The sequence below is a fragment of the Pollachius pollachius genome, assembly GCF_949987615.1.
Source record: "Pollachius pollachius genome assembly, chromosome: 8".
In the NCBI taxonomy this organism is placed as follows: Eukaryota; Metazoa; Chordata; class Actinopteri; order Gadiformes; family Gadidae; genus Pollachius; species Pollachius pollachius.
In genome coordinates, this window is record NC_136941.1 from 14,137,661 (window position 1) to 14,150,160 (window position 12,500).

At 45.1% G+C, this 12,500-nt stretch overlaps 1 protein-coding gene across 1 annotated transcript in view; it reads left to right on the forward strand.

The window, feature by feature from the left end:
• nkain4 (sodium/potassium transporting ATPase interacting 4) overlaps positions 1-12,500 on the forward strand; it is a 37,880-nt gene that overhangs the window by 1,247 nt on the left and 24,133 nt on the right. The window lies entirely within an intron of this gene.

Genomic DNA, 12,500 nt, shown 5'->3' on the forward strand with positions numbered 1-12,500 from the left:
TTCCTAAACGGTTTCATTTGTGTTTGATGAAGAAAACGGAGATTTGTTGTTTGGCAGGCAATGTTAGCAAAACGGAGCTCCAAGTTTGTGAAAATCTTGTTGTTGCTGTGGATCCTAGCCAGCGGAGACATTTTCCTCCTCTTAGCGATGCCTCTGGTGGCTTAACCCAAGGTGCCACTTTCCTGCAATCCTGTGTCATCACCTCCCACATATAGGTCATCATTTCCCCACTGTGCCCACGTGCTGCTTTCTCCATCCCCACACAATGTACATCGAAATGGTGAAAAACATAGTTAGTAACTTGGCCCAATATGAGTTGTTTGTTCTCTGTCTGGGGGGAAGTTGGTGTTTTAAATGTTGGCCCACTTCGCCTAACAAGGGAAGTGGAAGGAATTTGATAAACAGCATCCTGTTTGAGCTGACATTTTCTGCATTTATCACAAAATAAGTCTATTGGGTGTGTGCATGCAAGGACGGCTCCCTCCCCCCTCCCGGCCGCTTCCACACTCACATACCTTTACCCACCCACCTTGCAGCACACACACCTGTTCCCCCTCCCCGAGCTTGGGACCTCTCCTCCTCATTAGAGAGCAGGAGAACATTTGTTAACTGGCGTATGAAGCTGTCAGCAGGCTGCCTAAATGCTCCCTCAGGACTCCACAAACTGCTTCATTTTCCCCCAGCCCTATTTCTGGGTGACCTGAGACTTTCTGACTTCCTTTAATGTGTGAGTGTGTGTTGGGGGAGGGAGCAGTGGGTGTGTGAGGCAGGCACACACACAATCACATACCCACAAACACACACATACCTGCATGATCGCGTTGACCTTTCCATGACCCTGTAAAGATTTCAACCAGGTGTGCATCCGTAGGTAGCTTATGTGTGTATGTGTGTGTGTGTGTATGTGTGTGTGTGTGTGTGTGTGTGTGTGTGTGTCTGTGTGTGTGTGTGTGTGTGTGTGTGTTGTTGTTGTGTGTGTGTGTGTATAGATGTCCGTCCACTCTACATGACCCCTTCCATCCATGTCCACATGGTATTCCCTTCATGGAATAGACCCCCTACAGTGTGTCCCACCTGTGGACCCCCTCAAGTGTCCCCCCCCCTCCACACACACACACACACACACACACACACACACACACACACACATCTCTGGTCTCTCTGATGTATAAATTGGTCCCGCCCTTAACCCCCGCGTGTGCTAATTAGTCGGCCATAGTGCTCAGATCAAAAGCTCGCCTGCCGTCCCTGGCCGTCCCCTAATTTAATTGCAATGTGCTTTGCTGATCAACGAGAAGCCCATCCTCTGCACCCCCCTCCACCCCCCCTACCTACACACATACACAAACTCACACTGCGGGGCCCATCATCTCACAGTGGACGGAGGGCAACGGATAATGAGCCCTCATCGATCGGGAACAGCCTCTGTGATCCGTTTCCCCCTGGTAACCCGGTAACGGTTGGGTGTGGACGTGTGGACGGACAGATAGAGAGTTGATGAGTGGTTCAGCTCTCTGGTTCAGTTGTTCAGAGGATGATGATGATGATGCTGCTGCCTGATGAGATTTGGGGCTGTAATGACTTGTTTGGTCAACACAAGCATGTGCATGCACGTGCACATGAATACACACACATGCACATGCATGCACGCACGCACAAATGCGCACACACAAAACAACAGGCTAGTTTATTTTTGTTTTGATTCAACAGTGCTTCTTTATGTCCTCTTTATTTCCTCTTTTTCTTTTTGGAGGTGACCTAAAGTTCAACTTGGGGCTGAAAGCAAGCGATCTGATTGGTCAGGTGGAGGTAATAGGCCAGACACATGAAAACAAAACGTCAGCGAGGGCGGGCCTAATGACTTGGGTTGAGGAAAGCTCTGTGTTTGTGATGAATGGCCGTGGCCTCTCAGTTTGTCATGGTTACTTGTGTGAAATGGGTCAGGGGAGATAGACAGGCAGTCAGTCTCGTCACACACACACACACACACGCACGCACGCACGCACGCGTGCACGCACACACGCACGCACGCACACACACACACACACACACACACACACACACACACACACACACACACACACACACTTTAATGAGATCAGAAGGGAACATTGACCCTGAAACTGTCATGGCTGTTATGTGGGCAGACCCCATATTAGAGAGCTCAGTCACGCTCACACTCACGCACACACACACACACCGTCCTTGCAAGCAGTTCAGAGATCCTTCTGAATGGAGCTTTACATTTTTCTCAATAGAATATGGAGAGTGGGGTTTTCCTTCACAGTGAGTGGTTGGCTCACGGCCTATACCTGTTCCCCCTCTCCTTCCATCCTTACCGTCCGAGGCAGATGATCACCGGGGCATCGCGGACCGGGGGGTCCACGATGCCGGAGGGGAGGCAGTGATCTGTAACTGGTTGGGGTTGTAGAATGAAGTGGATGGCATTTGCGGCGGGCCTTTTCAAGCGCCAACCCCTAGCCAGGTGGAGATTCATCTGACACCTATAGCTTATTCCAATATGTCTGTGTGTGTGTGTTCCTATGTGTGCGCCTATTAGTTCCCTATCAGGCTTGTATCCAAATCACCAAGCTATCTTTGTGAAGGCATTTCAGAAAGAATATGAAAAGTTTTCACTTCGGAAGAGTTTAGACAGCAGAGGGAGGCTAACCCGCTGCTTATGCTAACCAAAGAGCCCCATCAGCTCGGGTAGACATCCCCCTTGGCAGCTTTCACACCATATAGATAAATAGATCAAGGCTTTTTCCCTGTCTTTCCTGATCTTCCACAAAGCCAACAGACTAGCCTATCAAAACGTCCTTTTGATTATTTATGAACTCAGGGATTGGTGCACACAGTCTATCCCTTGGATGTCTATACCACTTCACTGTATGCATGCATGCATGCATACACCCATGCACGCACGCTCACACACACCACAGTCCCACACCCACTCACACTCCCACTCACACACACACACACACACACACACACACACACACACACACACACACACACACACACACACACACATCCCAAACAGGGTCACAGGCTTGTTTTTTGTGTTTATTAATACATCACAGCTGTCATTGGGCAGAATTACTACAGCTGGACTAAACAACACGTGTGTGTTTGAGAGCATATTTTTGTGTGTGCTACTGCGGTGTAGCTGTGCGCCTGTGTGTGTGTGTGTGTCTGTTTCAGCACATGTGTGTATGCGTAGTTGTGTGTGTAATCAATGATAATGAACTGTATTTCCATGGTGCTGCCAGCTTGATGGAAGAGATGGGACAAAGGTTGTAAAGTGGATGGTCACTGCTCCTTTGTCTTTCTCTCCCTTTCTCTCTCTCCCTCTCTTCCTCTCTGCCTCCTCTTTCCTATTCATCTCCTCCTCGCTGCGCCAGATTTTTTTTTTTTTTACAGAGCCACCACGTACTGTGTTTCAAATCAGAGCGAGCGGGACACAACTTAAGTGTTTGTTGGTGTACTAATATGCTGGTGTGTAGTACATAGAGAGCCAGAGAGCGTCCCAGTCAGACTGCTGCTGATTCACACATTGGTTTGACTCTGGGTGGATGTGTAGAAACTTGCTGCTTAATACAGACAGATCCTGCATAATACAGAGAACTACTGTGACTTTTCGGTTGTATTGTAGTTATATGTATACACACAGTATATATACTGTGTGTATATTTATATGTGTACATAGATTTCTTTGTTGAAGGAAAGAGACTTGCAGCTGAACGGATGAAGTTCAAAAGTGTTTGAGTCATTTTCCCCAGGAAAGGGGGATTGTTTTGTGGCTTGGATTCCTATTATCTGTCCTTTGAATCAGTGTGGCTCTTTTTTCTTCTCCCATGCTTACTAAATTGCATAAGACAGGCATGGAAACCAGGCCTATTCCCAGACAGCAATAAGAGATAGACATTTAAACACATGACCCATCTTAATTTGTTGTCCTTTTTACTTCATTTTGTATTCATGAAAACAGTGTGGGTGTGTTCCTTGTCTTTCCTTTTCTCTGAGAAGGTCCTTAAAGTGTGGGAGATATAGCATAATGTGTTTTGGTGGATTGTGACATTGGGTTTATCCACGTCTTCAAGGTTTTTAGGTTTTAGGAAAATTCATAAGAAAGGGCTTAACCAAGGCCGCGCTCAGTAAAAATATACCCACACACTCAGTAACATGCACACGCACACACTAGACACTTATACACATAGACATACACACCAAAAGACAAATAATGACATGCAAATAAAGAAACAGGCTCATCCAAGCACACAGATACACACTTAATCCTTGACTAAAAGTTATTTTAAGGACTCAAGCTCAACTCATAATAGTGTGTGTGTGTGTGTGTGTGTGTGTCTGTGTGTGTGTGTGTGTGTGTGTGTGTGTCTGTGTGTGTGTGTGTGTGTGTGCATGTGTGCGTGTGTTGTTGTGTGTCAGTGATGTGTGGGCATGTGTCTCTGCGCTATGCTCTGGTGATTCTCTATTAAGTGTTGTGTTGTAACTTGGACGTCCATCCCCCCCCCCCCCCCCCCCCCCCCGCAATCCCTCCAGGTGTGTTAGGCTCTGATTGTACTCAGGAGACCTGGGGAGGGCTTGATGATTGCCCTGAACATCAACACTCATCAACAGTCAAGTAAAGGGCTCAGAAACTGGTCAGAACCTGTGTATTGGGACATGTCTGTATGGGTCATTATTGAGATGCATGACAAGGTCTGTCTTAATATTAATCATAATATTAAATTCCCTCTCGGAGCTGCTCTTCTCATGTGGTCAGGGGGACATCACCTCCTCTGCTAGACAAATGCATGCTGGCTATGCATAAAGAATTGCCGAGCGATGTTTCAACACAGTAATGAATCACTTATCACCATGAAACTTTTGGATCCTCCCTCAGTTGCGTTTCGTTCTGTAACAGAACAAAGCTCCGTGTTATCCATCTTTTCACTTTGTATTTTATTTTTCCCTCTTTGTACCCCACTTCCCCTCGCTTCATTGTCTAGCACCTTTGAATTGGGATTGAATTATTGATTAGCTTCTGATTTATCAGTGTGGGCTGACAGCACCAAAAGGCTGGTGTTGGAGGGAGGTAGAGAGAGAGATGGAGAGAGGGAAGGGATAGATAAGGGGGATGGGATGGGTTGGTGAGACCTCTTGCTCTGGGCCAATTATAAGCCTGACCCCAGAGACTTTCCATCTCTATGTTTAGTTTCCCCCTTCCTCCTGTTTCTGCATCTATTATTCTCTCTCCTTTTCAGATTCTCTCTCTATCTTTTCCTCTTGCTCCTTTCTCTCTTACACACACACGCACGCACGCACGCATGCACACACACACACACACACACACACACACACACACACACTCTCTCTCTATTTGGCCATTTTTATCTCTTTATATAGATATCTCTTTCTTTATCTATGCAATGGGTTATTGTGAACAATCTCAATGTAAAAAACATTCTACCTGTCAAAATGAGACTGGGATTTGTACTGAAATATATTGACGGAGATAAAAATCTGATGAGAATGGAAATATGCGTTCTGTGGAACAGATCCACAAGCCAACCTGGGATGTGTGACTCACAAACGCAGACCCAAATGGTCTCGGGCCTTTCTGTAGGCACCTGCTCACGTAGAGCCTGCAGGGAATATGTGTTGAATATCTGACTACATTTGTTATTTTGCTAACCAAATGGAGGCCATGTATTGATAGTTAAATGCAAGCAAGAAACTATTTAGTAAGTATTATATTTACTACATACTAGTATTTAGTATGTAGTAAATATTTTCAGAATTTCACATTGTTGTTTTATGGTCAAATTCCAGAGCAGACATACAGGTGAGTGAAAGGTCAATGCTTATCCAGTCCTTAGTTTTCCAACCTCCCTCACCAATGGATGAAAGCTATCAGAAGACGCAGCACAAGCCGCTGGTCACACACACATGCAGTGTGTGTACTTTAGTCCATGCTGATGTGTGTGGTCTTTAGCAAACACTATTCCCATCTCTTTGTCCCCGGTGGCCCTCTTTAACAACTCTTCACCTTTTTAATGTCTTCAATTTAACACTCCATTAATTACAAGGTTATACTGAAAGGCTTTTCAAATATGGTTGTGTAAATTTATTCAAACATACACGTGCATTCGGTGGTGTTGTTCCAATCTGTGCATCCATCCATGCATCTGTGTGTGTGTCCGCATGTGTGTGTGTGTGTGTGTGTGTGTGTGTGTGTGGGTGTGTGTGTGTGTGTGTGTGTGTGTGTGTGTGTGCAAGTGTGTGTGTCCACATCAGCGATGCAGCGATATTCAGCCATAATGGAGATAAAACTAGACCTATTTGCGAGCCCATTCCTCTCTTTCCATGTCAACAGTTTTGGCGACAGCCATTTGTTACGACGCGACGTCAACCAAATTGCTTTGGGAGGAGCCAACCGCCGCGGTGACTATCTTGACAGATCACTCGCTGAGATGAATGCAGAGCATATTCATCTCTCTCAAATCCTCAAGCCCCCTCCCCCCTCCCCCTCCTTCTCTTTGTAGCGTATGCGCCACCAAATGGCCTTGTCACTCTTCACAGCAGACGGCTCATCAAGGCACGTGGCATGGTAGCGTAGCGTGTAGCTCCCTGGTACAACGGTAAAGATGGAGAGAAGAGGAGAGGCAGGGATGATGAGATGGAATCATTGTTATTATTATTATGATTATGGAAAAAACATCACTAGCGGATGTAAATGATGCCGAGGAGAAAAGGGAAGGTGTGTGTTCCCGCTCAGAGCTGTTTACTGTTCTCACCGGCTGCAGGGATCTGATGGGAGCATTTCCTTGCATTGCAACAGCTGGATTTCCATTCCTGTTAATTGGGAGGCAAAAAACCTGCACTGTTTGTGTTGGGGCTGGGACACGGGGACAGGCAGGGAAAAGAGGGAGAGAAGAAGCACAGAAGAAACCTGAGAGCCTCGTTTGACTGGCACTTTATATTTATATATTTCTTTCTTCAACCTGTTTCATCCCTCGTTTTTTATTTATTTATCTGTCTCTTATCTTTCCATCTCTGTGCCATTTTAGTTCTGTCAGCAGCTTTTAGGAATCAAAGAAGTATATATTTGCTGTTGGGAGCGTGTATGCATGTGTATGAGCATGTGTTTGATTGTGTGTGTATGTGTGTGTGTATGTGTGTATGTGTGTTTGTGTATGTGTGTGTGTGTGTGTGTGTGTGTGTGTGTGTGTGTATGTGTGTGTGTGTTTTTGTGTCTGTGTGTGTGGGGGAGGGAGTGTGTCGTGTCTACGTGACAGCAGCCCTACGGAAGGTATGGGAACGGCACCAGCGAGACGCAGCCTCAGAAGTGGCGTTAATCCCGTGCGTCGGCCCTGAAATGTTTTCCATTTTATCTGACTTGCCACATTTCTCCACGACGGAATAGTTTCAGGCGGATGCATTTAGACTACACAACAAAAAAAAGAGTCTCTAATGATCCCAACTTTTTGCAGATAAAGCCCAAACTGTTTTAAGTGGGATAAACAAAAAACAGCACTAGGATGAGTGGTAAAGGAAGGAAGGAGTGCTGTAGAGAGTGATTAGGGCCACGCCCGTTTAGGAGGAAGGGAGTGTCTTGGGAAACATGCTGCTATGGTCAGGCATGGCTGGTTGGTTTAATATGAGCCACAGAAGGCCCATTTACCAATTACCATCACTTGTACTACCCAAACGGCCTCATCATATCATCTTGGAACGTTTGAAAAACAGCAACAATGACACAGAGCAGATTATAAGATATGTTTCGATAAGGTATAATGGCCCATTCAGACTATTTATAAATATATACAAATGTCGTCTGCAAGAGGTTGCATCCTCCATACTCAGCTACTCTGGATGTATCTTATGAATACAAAAGATATGCATGTTAATAGGTCTAGTAACTCCATTGCTCTGCATCAAACTAATCATATTTGTCATAATCCAATTATCTATTAAATTACAATGAAGATCCAACACCTTATCATAAACCTACCTTTATACAGGTGGGTTTTTACATGTTTTAACACTTTGATCAGATCAGACTCAATAATTTTGGTGTGTGGGGCTCCATTATAAAGGGGCGAGGATCATCCTAAATCAGCTCCTCTGCGACAGTTAATCTGAATCAAAAGTGGAATGAGAACAACGTCTGCTCAGTGCAGAACCTGTAAACAGATGCTCGGTGCCAACTCGTTTTAGACCTGATTTATTTCCTCCACAACCTTCTTTGTCTCTCAGGAAGGCTGGTGTTGACTGCCTTATTCATTGTCCCACTGCTGCCACTGTCGTAGAAGTAGTAGATCCAGATTTACACTCTTCCAGGAAGGGACATAGTAATGAAAACGCCCCACTGAGGGCTATTATCATGGTCCAAAGATGGACAGGGTCCAAAGATGGACAGAGAAATAAAGGAGGTGATCCGAGAAAGGTGAAAGTCATTGATCAAGTCATAAAGAAAGAGGAGGAGGAGGAGGAGGAGGATGATGATGATGATGATGATGATGATGAAGGTGATGATGACGATGATGATGATGATGATGATGATGAAGGTGATCATGAGGATTATGAGGATGATGATGATGATGATGATGGTATAAAGGAGCAATGGAGAGAGGGAGAGAAAAAGAGCACCTGTACCCAACAGTTTGTTACACGTATTGAATATAATGTATTCAACTGCTAAAAGGGGGTCTATTAGAACAGTTCAAAGTGTGGTTTCATAAATGGCCACACAGTATAACTGCATGCAATCAACTGATGAATGGAGTCACTGTAATATCCCGTTAATACATTTTTACATGTCCTTCTGGTGTTGTGCTTGGCTCTGCGAAGAGTACTTTATTTCCAGTCCTGAAAGTATTATAATTCTTCAGCCATCAGACATTGCTAATATAAGCTGCAAATATTTATGCACTAAAGATGACTACCCATAAGAGGTTTTGTCACTTGTGGGCGCAACTACAGGCTGCTGAATGCATGCACTGTATTTCAACTATAGAGTCTGGAGAATAGTTTTTTAAACTGACCCTGTCTCTTAATCCCTGTCCTCACAGCCAACAAGCTAAGCATCTCCATGGGGTATCTATCCATCCCAAGCTCACCGTAGCTAATCAGACCCCGCCACACACACACACACACACACACACACACACACACACACACACACACACACACACACACTAACACTAGCGTGCACACACACACACACACACACACGCAGTCATGGCAATTCAGTGTCTGAGATTGACACCATTAGTTACAGAGGGAACAGCCAGGCACTGGTGTCTAATGGCTTTTCCGAGGCAGGAGGTGAAAAATCGGATTGTGCAAAAAAGTTTTATCAAGCAGAAGTTTACTGCCTTCTCAGGAGGTGTTAAAAGGACTAGAGGAAAACGAGGCCGCCGCAGACGAGAGTGACAGACACCGAGAGCTTGTTGTTCATGCTCACTCCAAGATCCCACCCGCCTCTTCTTTGTTCACCAGACTAGACATGTCTTCACGGAGTGTGTGCTTTAGAGGTCGCTCGGGAGGTAGGGTGCCATCAGAACAGCTGGTATATCTGCCTCTACAAGTCATTGATGAGGCTTGAAACATCAGAGTTTTAACTTGTTTTATTCTGAAGCATACTTTCCATTTCAACATGCTTCCAGCTAATGACCCTCCGTTATACTGTTTGATATTTTCGAAATCATATGCAATTCTAACATGTTTTGTATTGATACATGACATCCATACATGATGTATCAATATGATGTAAAATTCCCCATGATCGCCAAGCCCTGGATACAAGTCTTTAGTACAAGTCATGGAAACAAGTCATTTCAAGATGAGCCTTCCAGACACGTTTTTGTCTGTTGTGATTCAACCCTCACACCTGCCATCGCTTGACAGCCAAACCTCCCCGCCATGACTTGGCTGATGAGACAGAGCGCAGTTCACCCACACTGAGAGTGAGTCATGGAGCCTATGGAGCCATGGGCTAGCAGTTGATGCAATGAGACCGACACTACACACACACGCACGCAAGCACACAGGCGCGCATTGTCACAGTCAGACACACACCCATACACACATACACAGACACACACATGCACATGCACACACGCGCATTCTCAAAGTCGCACAGTCGCACTCACACAAATACACAGACACACTCACACACTGAAGAGAGATTGCTATTAAGATTGGGGGGGTGAGAGGTTATGAGTCACATCCTTTTTCGTTCAGTAAGAACTTGTTTCACCCCCCCCCCCCCCCAAAAAAAAAAAAAATAATAGTACCAACAATGAATTTGAATGACCTAATATCAAATAAGAACATAAATGATGAATTCAGGTGCAGCTTTCAGAGTACAGAGTGATGGGGAACGAGAGGTATATCCTATGTTGTATCTTAATTTACTTTTGTGCTTTGGTATTGCAAACAAATGTTTCCCATGCAAATGAAGCCCTTTGAATCTTGAACCTTGAGTGAGCGAGAGAGCGCAAAAGGGTGAGTCGCCTTGCTTCCCGCCATCTTATGACTGTAGGGTATTTATTGTGGTAGGGTGGGTGCAGTAACTGTTTTTGGTTGAAGACACATGACCATGCAGGCAGAAACAACAGTGACATCACCCTGAAACTCGCTATCTGCACCCAGGAGAAGCTTTTAGGAGCAGATATGTATTGGGCTCCTAGTTCCAGGAAAGGCTGTTGGTGTTTGGTTGATCCAATTCTGCCCCACTTCCGAATAAACCGCATGGGAGGGCGTGAAAGCGTGCGATGTGTCTTGTGTCCTGTATGTATCGTGCATGTGTGTCTATGTACATTAGTTAGTGTGTGTGTGTGTGTCCTTTCCATCCTTGATTTATTGCTGTCATCTGGATGGATTATTGGGTTACCAGAGAATGTGAAAGGCCTGCTACACTATCTCAGAGTGGAGAAAGTGCACACACACACACACACAAACACACACACACACACACACACACACACACACACACATATTGGTCAATATCTGTTTCTATGAAACATGTTCATACATTTTTAACCATGTGGGTAGTAAACATATGTGCAATAAGTATAGGCTGAGTTTAAGTGCATGTAATAGGCCCTTATAGTGTGTGTGTGTGTGTGTGTGTGTGTGTGTGTGTGTGTGTGTGTGTCTGTGTGTCGTGTGTGTGTCGTGTGTGTGTGTCTGAGATAGAGAGAGCGAGAGTGGAAGAAAAGCAAGCAGAAAAATTAAAAGAAGGTGACAGTGACAGAGAGGGAATGGTTAGGGCTAGCTCTATACTTTGATGCATAATTACATAACTTTTACATCCTCCTTTTTTTTTCCCTGTCAAGTCTAAAACACATATCCTAGCGCCATTATCCATATAGGCGTCTAACAGGAACATCCTATGATGTATCTCTCCTCTGGTCTTGGCCCAGGCTCTTAAATAAGAAGCAATTCTATCGTTTTTCCAGAAATGACACTTTTATCACTTCAATGGCTGACTGTATGGTGTCTTTGATCAGGGCCTTGGTTTGATGAACCGTGACGCAATCTCCTGGCCTAGGCTGTTACACACACCAGATAGCTCTATCGCTACACTTCTCTAACCATACCCACCTACCTCTGAGCCGCTGTGGGCTAGGAGCGTTGCTCATGTGAGATGATCGGGGTCTAAAGGGGTCTCTCTGCGTCTCCCATGCCACGAGTCGTCGACTCCCTGATAACAATTCCATCCCATTAAGTAGAGCAGCCAATGTAGTGCACCGACCGCCCACCAAGTGCACATTTGTTTGTGTTTTTTGTGTGTGGGTGTGTTTGTGTCTGTGTGTGTGTGTGTGTGTTCCTTTGTGTGTACACTCTCTACGTCTATCATGGCAGGAGACGAGATTCCTCTCGCACTCATCAATCTTCACACGGATGGCTGCTGATGACATGTCTTCAACCCGCAAACACACACACACACACACACACACACACACAGACACACACACACACACACAGACACACGCACACCTTGCCCCGGTGATGGAATTCTAATTAAATGGCGTGTACCCCTCCCCCGTCTCCTGTTCCCAAATGGTATGTTAATGAGGCTGATGCACGTACGTCCGTCAGATTTAAATTGAGCTTCTCCTTTCCTTTCCTCTTTTTTTAAACGCCGTTTCTCATCATGTGAAAGCAAAGTGAAGCACTTAGAAGAGAAAGAAAAAGAGGATCTTTAAACCAGTGACATATTGCACGTAATGAATTGCCTCTCGCTTTCATAATATCGTTGGTAAACATGGCACAACTGGTAAACAGGCTGTGTAGTGTCTATTGTGCACTTCTAACATTTTGGTTTTCTATTTGGTTTGCATTTACTTTGTGTAGTGTGTGTTTGTTTGTGAGCATGATTATATCTGTGTGTGTGTGTGTGTGTGTGTGTGTGAGTGTGTTTGTGTGTGTGTGTGTGTGTGTGTGTGTGTGTGTGTGTGTGTGTGTGTGTTTGCATGCGTTTAATA